The 20224-nt window shown below is 36.2% G+C and overlaps 1 protein-coding gene and 1 pseudogene across 5 annotated transcripts in view; one reads left to right on the top strand and one right to left on the bottom strand.

The window, feature by feature from the left end:
• Window positions 1–20224, bottom strand: part of MACROD2 (mono-ADP ribosylhydrolase 2) — a 1970509-nt gene that overhangs the window by 1389720 nt on the left and 560565 nt on the right. The gene's annotated exons all lie outside the window — the stretch shown is intronic.
• LOC308255834 (lysine--tRNA ligase-like) overlaps window positions 1–20224 on the top strand; it is a 65175-nt pseudogene that overhangs the window by 14136 nt on the left and 30815 nt on the right. The window lies entirely within an intron of this gene.

Raw genomic sequence — 20224 nt, 5'->3', positions numbered from 1 at the left:
CTTCATGCTCCTCCTATGCTCTATGCAAAACCTTGGTCACATTTGTCTCCTCCTTTTCTAATAATGGACCAAAGCCACTACGCTTTCTGAGCTCTCTTCTCCATCATTATGCATTTTGTCACTCTATTCCCTACCTCCTGATCCCCTGTACCATCTTACATATGTATAAACATTCAGTCAGGTATCACACCTGTCAGTGCCACATCTACACTGCATCCTGAGTCCACCCAGTTCTTTGCAGTGCTCTGTCTTCTTGCCTGTCTGAGATGTTCCCTCCTTATATTGCTTCTTGGTGGACAGCTGCAATATCTTGCTCCCCAGTCTGCCTTATTTCAAGCCCTGACCCCTGGTATTTCCCCAGTCATCTTTCTAAAGCATACATTTTTCTTCCCACTCCTCAATGGCAACCACATTAAGCCTAACTTTTTATCCTTGCCTTCCAAACTCACAAGATTCAAGCAAATCTAAACTTCACAGTTCCCCTCCTTTCCCTGTTTTTTTTTTTTTTTTTTCTTATACCTGGAATATTCTGCATCTCATCTAACCTTTTGAAATCTGAACAATCTTTAAACATCAAATTGCAATGGCATCCACTCCAGAAAGCAATTCCCAATTCAGCCCTGGCTCCCCTCTCTTCACCTAAATAAATTTGACGTCTTTTTTTGACTCAGAGTAACTTCTATTGTTGTTGATGATCTTAATCTCTTACTGAATGTGGTGGAAGTTGTGATATTCCACCCAGACTCCCTTTAGGAATGAAAAATGTATTCCCCCATCAGCTGGGAGAGCTCCCAGAGGATACTCTGAGCTGTCAGCTCTCTTTGGGAAGCCCTTAGCTTCTTCCAGCAGATGTACCAGGTGCTATGCAAGGAGAGGAACAAAACCTGACCCCTTTCAGCCCAACTTGAGACAACTCTTAAGAGCTGCTCTAGCTCCAAAGCTCTTTGTTGGATTGAATGAAACCTTTCTTGGGACTACATTGCTATTTAACTACTTCTCCTGCCCAATCATGCTTCTCCATGCCCCCCTCCCCCGCCCCCCCCACACACAGAGGCTTTGATTCAAAAAGTACTTCCTAACAAACATACTGCATGCTCCACCTAGGGAATGCAAATTGCAACATCACACTTCAACATGGTCAATTTTTCTCCTATTCAAGTCCTGTCTGTATTTTTTCATATTCCCCATCACATGCTACATTGCAAACTCTTCAGATAGTAGGTTACATTTTCAGATTGTATATGTCTGGAGAGTTTAACACAGTCTATCAAGACTCAAAACTGTGTAGTGTGTGTCAATGACTAAAGGAGGAAAAGAATAATTAATGCTTAAAATTAGCACCTCTGCAGTGCTGTCAGGTCTTTGCACATCCAAAGAATCATCAACATGTTTTCCTTAATTGATAAGTATTTAATGAGTATTAGTTACAAATAGGGTGTTGAATGGAATGCTCTCGGGAGGAGTGTATAAAAAGTAATACACGGCTGGCCCTCAGGAAGTTTATAATTTAGTCAGCAGGATAATTACAGCCCACATTTATGGCAGTAGTTCCCAAGTTTGGCTGCTCATTAGCATCACCTGAGAAGTTTTAATGACTTCCACTACTGGATCAGAATTAATTGGTCAGGTGTGCTGCCTGGGCATCAAGCTCCCCAGGTGATTCTAACGTGTCACCGAAGTTGAGAACCACTGATTTATAAAGCTTATATGTTCTAAGTACTGTCCTAAGTGCTTAGCCTAAATTAACTAATTTACTCTCCATAACAACATTAATAAGGAAATTACTATAATTATCATCATTTTATAGACAAAGAAATGAAAGCACAAAAGAGGGAAGCAATTGGCCTAAGCTCACACAGCTGGTTAGGTGTGGAGTTAGAATTCAAACCCCCAAACTCAGGCTCTGATTATATGGTCTTCACCACTGTACCATGCTGCCCCATGTCAGAGACAGAGGGAAATGTAAACTAATTCGTGATTGGTACAGTTTTATACAAATATTTCATCATTTGAAAGTTGGGAGGCCTTTACACTGGAATTAACAACCACCATCTCCACCTCTGATATCTGGATTGCACTTGGATTCTAAATATTAGAGTAGGAAGGAAATCCAATTTCATCCATTAAGGGAGGCTAAGAATAATGACGAGTTTACATAGGCAGATGAGGTGACAACAAGCTATATAAATACATTCAATATTTGACTAGCACAGTGGTCGGCAAACTCATTAGTCAACAGAGCGGCAAACTGCGGCTCGCGAGCCGCAGTTTGCCGACCACTGGACTAGCACTTTGTAACTTGTAACCTAAAGTGGATTCTTATTTAATAGTTTTGCAATACAAATGGAATTCTTTTTGTAGTTCCTTTAAAACTATTATTCCACTAAATAATTTTAAGATACTTCCTTCTTCATATCCAGAAACAAGTAGCAACAAGGAAAAGAAAAAAAAAGGGGGGGGGGGAGGATAATGGGAGCCATATAAACCAGAGGAAAACATTAGGGTGTCCAGGTGTGCTTTCTCTACAGTAATTCCCTGGACTCTTTAACACCCTGCTCTCTTTTTTAATTATCAACCTTTCTTATCTCCATAATTAATAGACTTGCAAATACTTCTCAAGTAAATAATTGGATCCTTAAATTGCTTTATTCCTCTCCATTGCTCGCATCCACACTTTCTAAGTTCCCTTTTTCTCCCTCTCAATTATTTTCTGTTGCACCCCATATACATTAACCAAGAGAAACAGAAGTATATTCATGACCAAAATAAATTAGTCTATCATTGAGAAATAAAAGCCCAAGAAAAGATGTCCATCAATCTCTGTTAGGTTTAGAGCAGTTTCAGGGCAGGCATATGGATCAGAAGTTATTCTCATGGTTCCACATGTATATTTCTCATATATGTAGATGTATCACAAACATATTTCAAACTATAGAACTAGAATAGATGACAATACCCAAGCTTCATATGGTCAGAATTGAGACTTGAACATAAAGTCCAGATGTTTAATGCAATTTCTATTATAGCACTGCTTTTAATACCCTAGTATAACTGAAGTTCAGAATTAATATTTGGAAATGATTCCCTAGGTCTTCAATGAGACTTGTAAAACAAAATATTTTTAAGCTCTTCCTCAGGAAGATTTAGGAACTCAAACCTTTTTAATATAGCTTATAATATTTTAAGGGGCCTTGTGAATGTATTATCTATACATCTAGAATCATCAAAAAATACAGTGACGGCAAAGACATTTGATATCTAAAATTTGGGATGTCCCTAATAATGAATAGAGTTTCAAAATTAGATTTTGTACCTTTCATTTTAATATATATATTCTGGGGATTGAAAGCCTGATTTTGCGGCCCACTGCTGAGAATTAACTACTTGATAAATGAGGATTGTGTTAATTGTATTTAACTTCTTTTCTGTTAATGTTTAAACATCTGGCTAGATAATTTGCACTTAAAATTCTCTATAAACAACAAACAGTTCTTAACAGATAAAGCCCAGTATTTTTAAATGCGAAATTAATTAAAACTGCAAGCTCCAAGGCAGGCAAGAATAAAAAGACCATAATCCTACTTCCTTTCACATATAATAATCTCCTACCTTTTGCCTTTAAGAAAAAAAACTGACACTGTTTACATTTTAAATGTTAGATGAGTAGCTGAATAATCCACTATGTGATTTGAAATCATACATTTTTAAACATAGCCAATTTAAGAACAGAGACAATATTAGACAGGTAAATTAACTAAGCATGTGTTTTGAAAAGCTTAATATTTCAGCCATACTATTATGCCTTCCAATTTTCTGAATTTCCCAAGGCTAAAGGCCAAATGTAAGCTAAGAAAGCTGCACAGGTTTACTAAGAATAAGAAGAGAGAAGCAAGGCCCTTGGGTGTCATAGATCAGAGTCCTGGACAGAGACTACGGGGAGTGAGCCCAGGTCTGCAGAGGGCTTACTGCACACCAGACCCTGCGCCAGGACCTCAGGTAGAGCACGGATTTGAGATGCTACCTTGCTTTTCCCTTTGAAGACTAAGTCTTTGCTTTTAAATTTTCTTTTTGTTTTAATGAGATGTTATAATTAGGCAAATTATGACCCTCCACTAAAACAAAAGAATAATAAACAGGTCATTGCTGACCTCTGCACATAATACAGACCCCCAAACAGGATCAATGCAATATGTTAATCAGTAAACTTGAATTTTTACCAGGATATAATAATAATTATTACCAGAAAATAATTGCTGACATTTTTTTAGTATGTGCTAGACAGTCTTCTAATGTTTTATTTATATTGTTCATTTTCTCCTCTAAACTAAACACTATTATCATAATTTTACAGATAAAGAAATGTAAGTACAATTTTGGCTATAAGTCTTGTCCAAGAGCTTACATTTAATAAGTGGGTTGGATTTGAATCCAGGCCTTCTGTCACTAAAAACCACATTCTTAACCACCATACCATCTGATGAAAAGTCCTGAAGGCAAGTATTCCAAGAATATGTCAGTAACCAGTGCAATTCTACCAAAGCCTTCTGTGACTCTCCTAAAAAGTACTTCTGAAAAATGCTTGTAAAATGAGTCTTCACCACAGAATCAACTACACCTTTTCTTTTTTGCCTAATGCTTGAATTATAAAACAAGCTAACAGCATTATCTTGCACACCTTAATAAGCACACAAAAATCATAATAATAATACTGTATTTTTGCATACCTTTACCATCTTCAAAGCATTTTTATCTTAAATTAAACTATTATTATTAATGTATGTTTTTACATACATTATCTTGCTCTTAGGAAAAAACAAAATAAAAACACAAGCAAACCACTTCAAACCATACTGGACTTCACTGAATAAAATTTGACATTCTGTATTTCTAGAATCGTTAAAAATAGATAATAGAAATAAAGAAAATGTGTATTTTAACCCAAATACAATATCCGCAATAAGTAAACACTATACTTATTCGTGAATAAAAGACATTTTCTTTTCAGCACTCAAAGAATAACTATTTATAAATTTAGCACAATACTTTGCCAACACCTATGTAATAAAAGCCTAAGCGACCTTTAAGGTGGAATGACCAGAACGACCAGTCACTATGATGCACACTGACCACCAGGGGGCAGACACTTAATGCAGGAGCTGCCCCCAGTGGTCAGTGCACTCCCACAGGGGTAGTGCCACTCAGCCAGAAACGGGCTCATGGCTAGTGAATGCAGCAGTGGTGGCAGGAGCCTCTCCTGCCTCCACGGCAGCACTAAGGAGCAGCGAGCAGGTGGGTGGTAAGGAGCGAGGGCTCCTGGACTGTGAGAGGTATGTCCGACTGCCAGCCTAGGCTCAAGCCCCATGGGGAGCAGGCCTAAGCCAGCAGGCGAACACCCCCCAAGGGGTCCCAGACTGCAAGAGGGCACAGGCCGGGCTGAGGGATTCGCCCTCCCAGTGCAAAAATTTCGTGCACCAGACTTCTAGTGAGAAATAAATGTATCAATGGATAAAAAAGAAACCCCAGGTAGAAATGGAAAATTACCAAAGAGCTCACCTTTAATAAAAACTAGGAGAAAATGAACAGTGGTAAATATTTTATTCATTGAGAAAAATGAAATAAAATATTACATTGTGTCTTCTTGGAAAATGAAGTAAAAATCCCCATGGCAACTTTACCTATCCATTAACATAAGACTTTTATATCCTATACAGTACAGAAGGTATATATTAGATGAAATTGATGTCTCAGAAAATAAACAGTTTATAAAATTATTTTTAAATCCTTTAATGTTGTTTATTATTTGAAGACATACTGCAATAAGCCCTTTCCAAAGTAAATTATCCATCCTATTAATTTTGTTTCTTTATTGTTGCTCATTTGTGTGCCAAATCAGATTTCCTCTGTTTAAAGCAGAGAATACAACACTTGGATCTGGTTATGGAAAATGTCTGCTTATTGCTGCTTGAAATTTAGAGACAAGAGTGTTGCAAGATCCTGCAGTATACACAGGCTTTAGACCATTTTTAAGAAATAAAAGGACAGAGGAACAAGAAACTTCTTAATCATTCACTGGAAAGAAATTATGAGATTATGTTCTTGAATATTTTTTTCTGGGTAATTCCATGTGTTAAAATATGAATTCGTGGTATTTTCTCTCCAGCATAGAAAAAGTAGCTTCATTCTGCTTCATGGCCCATGCCCCCAGACAGCCATGCTATCCACATGAATCAGTGATCACAGGCAGGGGAAGCAACATGAGGATATCTTTTTCCATGTAAATCCATCACTTTTCCTGGAACTGCAAGTCCAAACACATGATTTACTGAGAACTGGTCATTCGTGTAATCTTCATATACATAAATATTTTCACAAAGGAAAAAAACAACGATGCTTCCTAGTGTTTGGCATTTCAAAATTAAGATGCAATGAAGTTCAGAGTAGGAGGTTCATGAAAGATCACCTAAAAAAGATGTACATTTTCAAAAAAATTAAGCCTTGGCTGGTGTGGCTCAGATGGTGGGGCATCCTCCTGTCCACCAAAAGGTCTCTGGTTTAATTCCTGCTCAGGGCACATGTCCAGGTTGCCAGTTTGATTCCTGTTTGGGGCATATGTGGGAGGCAACTGATTGATGTTTCTTAGTGTTTCACTCTCACATAGATCTCTCTCTCTCTCTCTTTCCCCCTCCCCCTTCCTCTCTCTAAAATCAATAAAAAGCATGTCCTTAGGTGAAGATTGAAAAAATAAATTTAAAAAAGATGCACACTCTAACTTCTTGAGTAACCACAAAGCAAAAAGACAGAAGAGAGGGAAGTCATGACCTTTAAGTACTCTGGCCATCACCCCCTATACATATATCAAACCAGCTAGTCCCCCAACAAGAATTCCCACCTCAGCGAATGGCATAATCTTTCCAACTGATCATGCCTCAAACCCAGGAATCATCCTGGACTCCTCACCCCAACATCAGCACAACTACCAGCAGTTCAACTTCTCTAATATATTTTGAATCCTCCTATTTCTCTGTTGCTAATGTTAAAACTCCACCTCAAACTACCAACATCTCTCATTTCTTTCCTCCACTTTCATTCTTGTCCCTAGAATGGTATTTTTAAAATCTTAAATGAGAACTTGCTAATTCCTCTGCTTAAAAACCTCTAATGGCCGCCCATTGCAATTATAATGAAAGCAAAGGGCTTTCTGTGGCACACAGGCCCCACCCAACAATGAAACTTCATCAAGCACCACTCCTTAAACTCTGTTCCTGCCAAACTGGCCTTTTCACTGTCATTAAACAGAACTAACATCCATATCATCCATCCAGTCATGTTTCTTATCCCCTTTTTCTGGAGTACACATTCCTTCAATCAGTCTCTTTCTCACCTCAAAACACCTCCTTAGAGAAAGTTTCCATCCTGTCTAAAGTAGCATTCACCTAATCTCCAATCACTCTGCCCAATTACCTATTTCATTACAGTCCTTTCGCTATTCGAAATTATATTATTCATACACTTGGTTACTGATTAACTAATTATTTACAAGTTATTTACTTCCAGAAGGCATATTCCATGAGAATAGGAACCTTACTTTCGTATTCATAACTATTCGTGCACCCATATAATCTATTATATATCACTAGAGGCCCAGTGTATGAAATTTATGCACTCTGGGGTCCCTCAGCCCAGCCTGCACCCTCTGCCAGTCTAGGAGCATCAGTTGGACATCCTTAGCGCTGCCGCGGAGGCGGGAGAGGCTCCCACCACCACCGCTGCACTAGCCAGCTGTGAGCCCAGCTTCTGGCTGAGCAGTGCTCCCTTTGTGGGAGCACACTGACCACCAGGGGGAAGTTCCTGCATTGAGCATCTGCCCCCTGGTGGTCATGCGTGTCATAGCGACTGGTCGTTCCACCATTTAGTTGATTTTTATAGTAGCCTTTTATTATATAAGATTGGCACATCATCAGTGATCAATAAATAGCTGAATGAATGAACGAGATGCAAAGTGTATTATTCCTCTCCTCAGAAATAAATTTATCACAATGGCAGCACTTCCTCTACCTGCAGAAACCTCCAAAACACACAAGAGCTATCTCTTAGCAGTGGTTCTCTATGGGACCAGCAGAAGTGATTTTGTCCCCAGGGTATACATCACAATATGTAAAGAAAATGATCCTTGTGACAACTGGGGCAGGGAGGGAGTGCTACTGGCATCTAGAATGTAGAGACCAGGGTTGTTGCTAACTTTCTACAAAGCACTGGACAGCCCTAAAAAACAAAGAATTATCTGGCCCAAAATGCCAGTAGTGCTGAGGAGGGAACTATGCTTTATAATCTTCACTTGGGCCTGAAACCTGGCATTGTAGGGCCAATTTAGAATATGAAATGCCTTATCTTTCATTTCCCTTTATTCTGTAACTAGCAAATGAGCATTGCTGTGAAATTTATGGAACCCACGGGGGAAATAATACAGTCTTCACATAGTGTGTTATAGGGTGAAAACCTGATATATCATTGGTAGATATGTTCCTGGTAATTTTAACAACAATTAAAAATAACTCACCTGTCTACCATGAGGTAAGACATCTCCTTGTTCTTTCTTTCGTCTTCTGCTTCTGTTCTTCATTCTCTTCTTTCCATAGCCTTTAACTGTGATCTTTTGGTATTCCTTAGAGTTGCTTTCAATGCAGAGACAAAACTATGGCATGGATTTATTGACTTAATGTCCCCACAAATAGGTACCATTAATAAAGTAGCTCTAGGATCATTTTAGCCTAATTGTTGTGTAGTGTTGATCACAAAGGAAAAATATTTTATTTGAGGGCAGAAATCTATTACATATCATTAGCAGGAACACAAACATTAAGTTAAAGAATTCAGGAAATCTGTCTTGGTCTGCAAGACATTGTGAAAAAGAGATGAAATAAAAAGTAGGAGGCTGCAGAGTGTTTATGCTGTCATTTTCATAAGAGCAATGTGAGCACGGAACAGAATTAGAATTGAGACAGAAATGCCTCCTTATGCCCTCCTACTCATTACACTGGTCCTTGGCCACCTCTTTGGGCTAATGCAGGTCCAACTCTTACTCAAGACCAGTGGGACTGGTTGTGTTTATAATTTTGGCTTTTTGGATTTTAGAAAGGTAATCTAGTGCATCTATCACAAGCTACATAACACTCCCACTAGAATCTGGGGCAATATTCTGCAATCAAGCACATTTATATTTTAGTAGCTAAACATATGAATATTAACATCAATTATGATTAAAAAAATAAATATAAATAGCTTCACATTAGTGAAGTTATAAAAATACTTCGATTCTTTGAACTTTTTGGACTCTGAAAACCACATTCCAGAACTGCAGATAAAGTATTTTGAATCTTTAATAGTTCAATGAGGAAAGACATATGCCAATGAAATAAATTTCCATTAGCTGCACTTTGGAAGAGAGATGAAGATAGAGTTGGAGAGAGTGATGGGCAGAGGACAAAGGTCAAGTCATGAGAGATAAACTTGGGGTAGCATTATTCTAAGCCACAACACTTCTTAGGTGCCTCAGAGCTTGTTTCTCTCCAGTTGACAACAGGAGAAAATAAAAATAAATTTCAATTTATGAATTCTTGCTACTTTAGCATACCTATTGGGAGTCATCTTTACAGACCAGGAACCTTGGGCTGGGAAATGGATATAGAGCCCCTGTTGACTCTGCTTCTACCTGGGTTCTCTCTCAAGTATTCTGCAGTGAAACATATTGGCCAGGCAGAAGAGAGTATCAATACAGATGAAATATGATTTACCAAAAGATGGTGTAAGTCAGAAGACAATATTAAAATATGCTATCTCAAAATGCAAACATTGGTTTTGTGTAGAGTGTGAGACTACGGGTGGCTTGATTTTTGTGAGTGTGTACACTTATCTATTTCTCCTCATAGTAGACATATATTACTTTTATAACAGATATTTGTTTTGTTTTTATGTGTGATTTTAAGTCAGTAGACTAGCACTTAAAAAATAAAATAACATCAGGAAATTTAGCTACTCTAATTAACAAATTAAAACAACAGAAAGTTAAAGAAAGCAAAAATCCATAGCCAAATGACAAAATAAAGTATATGTGTGTGTGTGTGTGTGTGTGTGTTTTAATTTTTTAAAACTTATGACTCAAGGTAACTTTTAGCTTAATTACAATTATTATTGGTACAGAAAAAACTATTTAAAACAATAGACCCATAGTTATACTCCCTGACATAAAACAATAATAATCTATTGGCAATTATGACACTCTAATATTGGTCTAAGCATAGAATCACAGCAACTCCTGTTTTTCAGGCCCAGGTTTTTAATTTCATAATATAAAATAGTAATTATATGTAGACACATATATTTTGTAATTTTGGTGTAACTAATTAATTTAATTTGTGGTGACAACATAGTTGATGTTTATTGTCTGCTCACAAAGTGCTTGACACTATTGTAAACATGATACATAAATTTTCTTAAACAATTTCCCCAAAAGGCCTATGAGAAATATGGAATTATCATTTCAATTTTGGACATGAGAAAACTAAGGCTTGGAAGTTAGGTCACTCAGATAATAATGGCCGAGTTTAGACTCAACAATAATTTTTTTCTTACTTCAAAGCCCATTTTTCTAACTACTCTGGTACATTTTTACTTATATGGACATAGAAAATATGACAGTTAAATTCACTTGTTTAAATTTAGTAAGCATCTCAGTATTATTCTGGCCATGGTTTCAAACAGTAACAAGTATTCTATCTATTTTATAACTCTAAAATTACTTTCTTATGGGATAGCCCTGTGAGTTGATAAGGGACCTAAATCCATAAGTAAACAACAGTAAATAAAATTTTCATTCTAGAATTCTTAGGTAACATGACCAGAAAAATACACACACACACACACACACACACACACACAAATAAATATAAGATTTCAAATAGGACTATTCTATATTGCCTAGGTATTGTTCCCCTATTTGCTTTTCTTTAAAAGTTTGACAAACTTTTTTGTTGAAAAAATATGTTTCCAAGATATTTAGAAGTAATTCTTATAAAACTGATTATATTAAGGTATTGAATAAAAATTCAGTTGAGAATTCTTTTTAAAAATTTATAAATGACAAATCTGTAGAAGAATCAGAAACCATTAAAATTAAAGCAACTAAGTATATTCCTAAATAAATAATTACTGGAAAAAATTAAATTACTAGAGGCTTCAGAATATAGTACAGACCCTATGGTAGCTAGTGTCAGAAAACCTAATTCATAATCTGCGCTCTTCTCAAATTGTGAGTGTGTGCACTTACCTATTTCTCCTCACACTAGACATATATTACTTTTATAACAGAGATTTGTTTTTTATGTGTGATTTTACATCAGTTATGGGTTGATATTTATCCCCCGTAAAAGATGTGGAAGTCCTGTGAGTATTATTTGGAAATAGTGTCTTTACAGATGATCAAGTTAAGACGAGGTCATTAGTGTGGCCCTAAACTAAAATGGCTGGTGTCTTTATATAAAGGGAACATCTGGACAAAGACCCACATGTGTAGAGAGGAGTCCCTGTGAAGCTACAGGAAGAATGCCATCTACCAGCCAAAGGAACTCCTGAGGCTGCTAGAAGCTTAGGAAATAGTTCTTAAACGAATTCCTCCTCGGCCCTTAGAAGGAACCGGCTCTGCCAACATCTCCATAACTGTGAGACAATAGATTTATGTTGTTTAAACCACCCATTTTGTGGTACTTTGTTACAGCAGCCCCAGGAAACTAACATACTCCCTAACCAGCTATTTGTAATGAGTCTAAATGTATAGTCTTCAATCTTTCTACCAGGAATTGAAAAGAATAATATGTGTCATAACTGCCTCAGTGGGTTTTCTGCAAAACAAAGGTATAAGTGCAAACTGTATAGCATTATCCAGGCAGAAGCATGAGGAAGGCGTGTTTAGACAGAGATTAAATGGAATGCCCAGTGGGGGGTTATTTTTAAATGATACCAGCATTTTCAGGTAGAGTTAGAGACACTGATTTTCTGGGCCTCTTGTAGGTATCCTCTTACTCATGTGAATGTGAGGCATAAAGGCAACTTCTTCCTTGAAGACAGGAGAGAGAGAATTTGGTATATGATCAAAATTGCCATTTGCTGAAACCCCTGATGTTTCCAGAAGAAAGAACCTAGCCCTACTCCCTACAATTCAAAGTTTGAAAGACCTGTTAAGATGGATCAGGATGACCTCCACCAAAACTTTGCAACAGGAGAAAACAATAAGAAGCTGAAATAAAATGGCCTTGAGGAAAGGGAGCACACTAACTAGAAGCTTGCATTTGGACATAGATGTTTTTGAGAGAAGATTATGTAAGAAGCACTCGAAACTCAGGCATTCTGACTCAAGACCATCCTGCTTTGGGGAACAATGACTGGACCTGCAAATGTGAACCAAAGGGGTTGTGACCATGGCACCCAACATCAGGTATCCCTGTGATCTGGTGACAGACATATTCCTACAAAAGTAACTGGGCAACACGGAACAAAAATTAGTGGCAGAGCTTTGCAAGGTGAGCCTACCACAGCAGGACTGTATGTAGCAACCAGAAGTAACAATACGAATGAATGGCTCAATTCAAATGTGTTCTCTGTCTGCAGTTGGAAGGGAGAATGACTCCCCTTTGAATTTAGTAAGCTTTAAGTTTCCTGAATAATTGAGCAGGAATAGAAAATCTTAGGAAAGGGAAACTATTTTATGTACTGGTATGTAATTTCTTGAGCTATTAATTTGACAAAGAAAAGAAATGTGACTTCTTTCAGACCAAACTCAAAATATGATAGAGACTACATATAATACCCAAGTCAGAGAAAGTGAAGCATGGATTAATGTCCAAGTGGTCAATTAAGGTGCATGAGATATCAGAAAGGTGAGCCTGGGAAGGGTCCAATTGTTTCAGGGGGGCTGTGGTTGGATCTTACTGACATCAAGGGCTTAGAAGCACTGAAGTCATTTAAATACAAAGACCCAGAATTTGGTCCTAATTCTGCTAGCTATTTAAGTCACTTAAGGTCCACATATCACAATTTCATCATCTGTAAAATATTGATGATAATAGTACCCTCCACATGAGATTGTAAGCATCACAAGAAACAATGCACATAAAAGTACTCTGCCAACTGAAAAATGTCATGCTAACAGTACACCCTATCAATTGTTATCCTAAAATAAGAAAATCATCCTGTACACCCTCATATTGAGTTACTAATTACCCATTTTTTTCTCACCAGTCGTCCTGCCTTTATAATTAGCAATTTAAACAACTTTAGAAGGATCCAAAAACATGAGATTCCAAGTATTAAACCATGGCAACATTATTAAATTGCATTCTATAAACATGAGCATACATTGGTTTTCCATAGCTAAAACCAACCTCTTTCAGGGAGATATGAAGAATGCAAAAATAATCTCTGCAAGTAACCAAGCTTGTTACATGCTATTGTGCAGAATGAGATTAGAGAAAGGAAAAAAAAGAATCATTTTCTCCAACCTCTTTGATGTAATTGGTACCATCATCCACAATTATCCAAACTGCAAACAGTGTACCAGTATTTCCCCTCTGGTGCCTCACTCTTCCGTGCATGGCAAACTTTAAGGTGTAAAAAACTCTTTATGACTGAGAAAGTTATAAATCAGAGAGTAGAAAGCATTAAAATAACTGAAAAACAAAATGGAACTTGGCAGTCTCTTAAAAAACAAAACTATATGGTGCCAACAAATCAGGAAAAAATTACTTAATAATGTATTATCTTCTTCTGCTCTTCTTCAGAGAAATGAAACTTTTATAGATAATCTCAAAATAAAATAAGAAAAGCAACTGTCCTTAAAATTAGATGCTTCAACCCTAGTTATGATATGTGGAAAATAATAAATAAATAATATCAATACAAGAATAAACTGTTTTGCATACTCACAACTGTAAACCTACTTTTGCCTCCCATTCTGTAATTAGATAATGCTGGTATGTCTTTAGTACTGAAGAATTAAGGTTCATTTTTCACTCTCACACTGTATTCCCATTAGATGAATGGGATACAGAATCATTTATAACATGGGGATGCATACATAAAGATATCTAAGAACCTTAACCACTTTCATAGGCCCTTTCTTAATTAAATTAATTTAGCAAGTGAGGGAAGAAGTCTTGACAAACTAATTTATTTTACTTTTCAATTTTTAAAGAATAATTAGGATGGTAGAGAAGTAATGCTATAAAGTATTGAAAAGTATTAAGGAGGAGCTAATCTTGCAGGATAGATGATAATTTTCATTGCAGATATCTAAAGTTTTAGGTGAAATCTTCATTACAAAGCACATTTACACACAGCAATTAGCCTATGGATGCTAATACAATGTCAGTGTTGCAAACAGAATCAACTTAATTTGCCAAACTTTTATGAACAACATTCTATGTGCCATGTACTCTGCTAGTTCCTAGGGAAATAGGAGTGGGCAAGACACAATCCATGTTCTCAAGCTGCTTTGATGGCATAGAAGACACAGCTGTGTAAATTAATAGTTTAAGTATGATGTGAGAAGTTTAACCACAGTACAGAGGTAGCCCAGAAGAGGAAATAATGAACTATTACTTAAGAGGGAGGTGTTGGAAAATTATCGTTGGGTGAGGAATATAAATGTCAGTTTTAAGTTTATTTTAATTTACATAGGCTAGAAATTAGTTGGCTAATGAATCAATCAAAATGTTTGGGGAAAGCATCATGGCTCAGACACTGGAAGAGGTTTAAGGGATCTAAGTAAGAAGTGATTGCCAGGACTAAGTTATGACTTTCATGACCCAAGACACTTTGTTCCATTAAAAAGAATTAGAAATCATTTATACTATTATTTTGGTATAAAGATTATATATTAACATCATATATTAAACCTTTTGATAACCAAAAGTTCATTTTTTGCCATCTGATTTTGAAAGAAATTAAAACATTTTTGTGATCTATAAAATATTGTGGATTCTCCACACTGCGCCTACTGTTAGCCCTGGTGATTGACTTTTATGAGCCGAACACTCTGCAAGTATTTCACACATATTTCACTCTCTTACAGCTCTGTGTTTACAGATGAAGAGCCAGGGTTAAGGGTGGTAAACAACTTTCTCAAGGTCACACAGTTAACAAGACAGAATGCTCGACTTAAAGCATTTGGATTAGATCCAAAGTCTGAACACTTTCTCCTGCCATGTCAATTTTTCATACAATACTCAGTACCGGCCCACAATCAATTTATCTTCAGAAAATGAGTATGTGTGGAAGGAAAGGGCATGCATCTGGACCACACAAGCTTTAGAAATAGGTCTGTAGTGAAGAAAGCCATGTTAATACAAATGCAATAACAAAATGAGGCATGGTCTGAAGCAAATGGAGGCAATGGACTAATGAATAGGAGCTTGGCTCTGAAGCCTGAGTGCTTGGGTTCAAGTCCCAGATTTATACATGCCATTTAATTTCTCTGAGCCTTGGTCTCCTCATCTATAAAATGAAAATAACACAATGTCATGATGATAATTTAAAAGTTAAATTATTTAACACTTAAATAGTACTTAAAACCATGCCTGGAACAGAGTAAAAAACCTAATAAAAGCTAATTACTTGAATAAATTTTTGAATTTAGAACATCTTATAATGTACAATTGCAAAAATTAAAGTACTAGCTATATATTTTCTTTTTGAAGTTTTCTCAATAAAAACATATCTTTATGTTTGTACAGTCTCCTATACAGATTTTTGACCAAAACTACATCCTTAATATAATCCCAAAATCTAGGAGATGGGCATGGGACTAGCACTATTTTTCATAACGTACAGCTGAGAAAATTAAGCTAATGGAAGATTAAGTGACTTGATTGAGATCTGGGAGTTTGGGGGGTATATTCTATGGCCTTGTCACATTTTGAAAACTAATCATTTATTTCTGAACACACTAATTTCTTATCATGTCAGCACTATCTTCAGACAGTGTGGTAGACTCAATAGCTGAGTTTCTTCTATTCTCCAGGCTCTTAATTCCCAAGACTGCTGCAAATGTCAATCTCTCCGTGCTTTCAACACCTTAATTCAATTGACAGCCCTACTCCTACTTCAGTGATAGCCATCTCTGTCACTGGTACTACCTTCCCCCTCATGACATGGACTCCAACTCAGCTCATTCTAAAATCCTCTTCTGTCCTCTGCCCCACATGGGGCCAGTGCCAAGTCTGTTTCTTCATCCACAATGTCTCTTGCATCAGTTCCCGTTACTTTCTTTTTAAAAAAATATATTTTATTAATTTTTTACAGAGAGGAAGGGAGAGGGATAGAGAGTTAGAAACATTGATGAGAAAGAAACATTGATCAGCTGCCTCCTGCACACTCCCTACTGGGGATGTGCCCGCAACCAAGGTACATGCCCTTGACCAGAATCGAACCTGGGACCCTTCAGTCTGCAGGCCAACGCTCTATCCACTGAGCCAAACCGATTAGGGCAGTTCCCATTACTTTCTATTACTGTTGCCATGGCCTTCAGGACTTTATTAAATCTGCCCCTAACTATTAGAATTCAATTACTGCCTCTTGACACATAGTATATGGCTCTGCTTCTGGTCTCTCCACCTTCCAGGGGTCCTCAAACTTTTTAAACAGGGGGCCAGTTCACTGTCCCTCAGACCGTTGGAGGGCCGGACTATAGTTTAAAAAAACAACTATGAACAAATTCCTATGTGCACTGTGGGCCCGGGACGAGTTGGCTGCTAAGCAGGACAGGCAGTGGCACCCGGCGGGCTGGATAAATGTCCTCGGTGGGCCGCATGTGGCCCACGGGCCGTAGTTTGAGGACCCCTGTACCCCTCCTATGCACGGCTGCTGGAAGAATCTTCCTACAGATGAAAGTCCAGCCAGCTCAATTTAGCATTTTGGTCTACAGTCTGATGCAAACCTATTTCTCCAGCCTTATCTACCTCTTATGCAGCTCACATCAAATCAAACGGGAATATTGCAGAATATGTCCAGCATGTTCCCCATTTGTGACTTTCCTTCTGCTAGTTCACAATCTAGATACCTTACTGCATTTATGTTTATCAGAATTCTACTCACCCTCTACAGTTCCAGTAAAGTCCATCATCTTCCAATAATCCTCCTATCTCTCACCAGCTCCCTTCCCATCTTCTGCCATCCCTATCTTCAATGCTTTAATAGTTATATTTATCATGCATTTTAATAGGGCTCAACATAAGTGTCATCTCTTCTGGAAGCCTTTGCCATCCCAGCTTCCATCCCCCTCCGATTCTTCTGCTTTCTAGAATTCTTTTTTCCATATCTTTATTATTGTAGTTACTATGCAGTTTAATAATTATTTGCAAATGCCTGTACCCTGCCAGATGGTAAAATCCTCAGCCTGATATACCCAGAACACTTCTGTGGATTTATTCTTTTAATCAAAAATTAATACACCAATATGTATTCTTTTAATCATATGCATAAATCAATATAGCTATCCCCATTTATATCTACACTTTGTGTTAAACTTTTAAACATATACATACAAAGCCAAAAATTTTATATGATTGATATAAATATAATACAAATATTACTAAAATGTGTTTAGAGTATAAATTTTCATCTATCAACCTAATGATTTATATGCTTTAAATCTTCACCATGGAGAATATGTATAATATTAAATTGGAGGGCAGTAGGAAGTCTGAAATCTTCCATTAAAGGCATTTCCTAAGCTTCAAACTGCTTCCCCTACATTTCCTCATATGCACTTAGGCTATGAAGAAAGCTTCACAGCAAATAAATTCTACCATTTTTACAGTAGATATCCCTAGTGAAAATCATTTAATTAACATGTATATCAATTAATATATTTAGTTATTCCAGAAAAATGTTGGGTAAACCAACATGAAAAATTAAGGATTCAAAATATTAACAAAATATATTTAAGCACTGGACATAAAAATTCATATCACCATCATAAAATTGTATTCTATACTACCACTACCATTTTTTAAAGTCATAGACCACAGGAATTAAAATTCCTGGTACTTCAACCCTATTTAAATAATAGCAGAAATGTTAGAATATTCACATAAAAATCAATTTGATATCTTCAAAAGATAAATATTTCTGGAAAAAAAAATGGATACTGTGAATATAAAAATATATTAAGAAGATGACTTTTGTCAAAAATCTACATTTTAAACTAGAAATAATAGAAGAAATATGAGTGAAACTTGCTCATAGCTTAGGCAAAATGGTCTTAAACAAAAATGATTTTTATTATGATCATGAGGTTTGAGTGAGCCTGCAGATAAACATGCTGTTTGCAACAATGCTTGTGGGAGTGTCCATATGTTTAATTATAATGTTCAACTTTTAAACTCTAATTAAAAATTAACTTTCAACCCCAGTCTTTTCAGCCTACTGGAGGCTGAAAGCAAGCAAAGAAAGGTAGAGAAGCTCAGATTTGTTTATGTTGGAAAACTATGATAAGAATAATATATTTTTAATTGCTCACATTGGGACATAGAGTGCAGCAAAATAACTGAATATAACAAAACTTTGATAACTCTGAAGTATAAAATTTAAAAATACAAAATTTTATATTTAGGTCTGTGAATATTATAGAATTGAGTATTAAAACCAACTTCTCTATTACTTATTAGAATTGCAAAATCTAAAATATATAAATTGGGAACAGTATTTGGATACTTAATAAAAAAAAGAAAAATAAAAGAGAAACCACTGGATGTTGCCACATGCAAGGTAAAAAGCAACAATTGAGCTAATTATAGCCTTTCCCCTAAATGTGATTATCCCTAAGGCTAGTGAATAATGAAACAGATTTCATTTCAGCCAACTTACCTTCTCTATTTGCCTTGAAACAAGATCATTGGGTAAGCCAGTTCCTTAGTGTTAGAAGCTTAATTTTCAAAGCAGATCTTCCAAAATGATTCCAGATTTAAAGATGACAAAGTTTCTTGATATTTTCACATGTTTTCTGAGGGCTAAATAAACACTTCCAAGTCAACTAACTCTTTGGGCACTTTTCTTTCTATATTTCTTCAAAAACATGATTGTATTTGAAAATTAAAAGATTAAGAAATGCTTTTGTGATGAAATTGAACGCCAAGAACAACAAAATGCCTTCATTCCCACATAAGACTTATTTAGTTTCAGTCAAATGTTTACATTGTAATTTATTTACCTAGTAATGGAAATACATCCACTGTATATAAGCAATAATGATGCAGTTTCATAAAAAATTCATCACTTACTCCCCTGAGAGGGAATAAGATTGTAAAAATTGTTCTTTAAACTTAATGCTTTTGCAAACCATATTTCTGAGACCAAGTAGACATTGTGAAAAGATGAGACTTACTGTAAATTTTCAGTATAGCAATATTTAAAACCATGATTCTGAACACCAAATTTCAAATCACAATAATTTTACATTATGGAAAAAATTCTGAATGTGAGATGGTCAAATGATAACAGGTTGCACATGCGCAGGGCTTTATAGATCACAAATCACATTTACAAACCCATCTCATTTGATTCGCTATACAATCCAATGAGGTAGGTATTATTAACTTCAGACTACAGATAGGCAAACTGAATCTTAGAGAAGTTGGACAATTTGTTTAAAGTCACAAGCTTAACAAGTATAAAATCGAAGGAATCAAAACTATCTCTTCAGATTTCAATTTCTTTATACTCTGCTTCCTCTGAAAGTGTAAGTAAAGCAACCAAAATGGGCACATAGTCATAATAATGTGGTGATTTTATTGGTGAAATAGGATAGGTAGAAGTACTAAAAGAAAACCAAAGGTACTGAAAGAAAAACTCAAATTTTGACAGACTATAATCATACATTTTATAAGGTAATTAATTGACAGGAAGGTAAAAAAGGTCATTTAAGAAAATTAGTTCTCAGTAATGCTTTGGTTAAATCATAGGTGCTCATTCTTTCTGTGAGAGTCAGGGTTTTGCCACTTCGTTTAATTAATATTACTTTAGGAGGCCATCATCTGAATGAATAGTGCACAAAAAAAGGTATAAATAAATATCATGAGTGGGAGAATTCACATTTATGTACTTAGTAGTAAAATTTCCCATTAGAGAATTTAAAAAAAGTGTTCTTATTGATTTTTTAGAGAGAGAGGAAGGGAGA

This window comes from Plecotus auritus (assembly GCF_963455305.1).
Source record: "Plecotus auritus genome assembly, chromosome: 8".
Taxonomy (NCBI): domain Eukaryota; kingdom Metazoa; phylum Chordata; class Mammalia; order Chiroptera; family Vespertilionidae; genus Plecotus; species Plecotus auritus.
The sequence above is the reverse complement of the archived record's forward strand: the minus strand, read 5'-3'. Positions and strand labels throughout refer to the sequence as shown.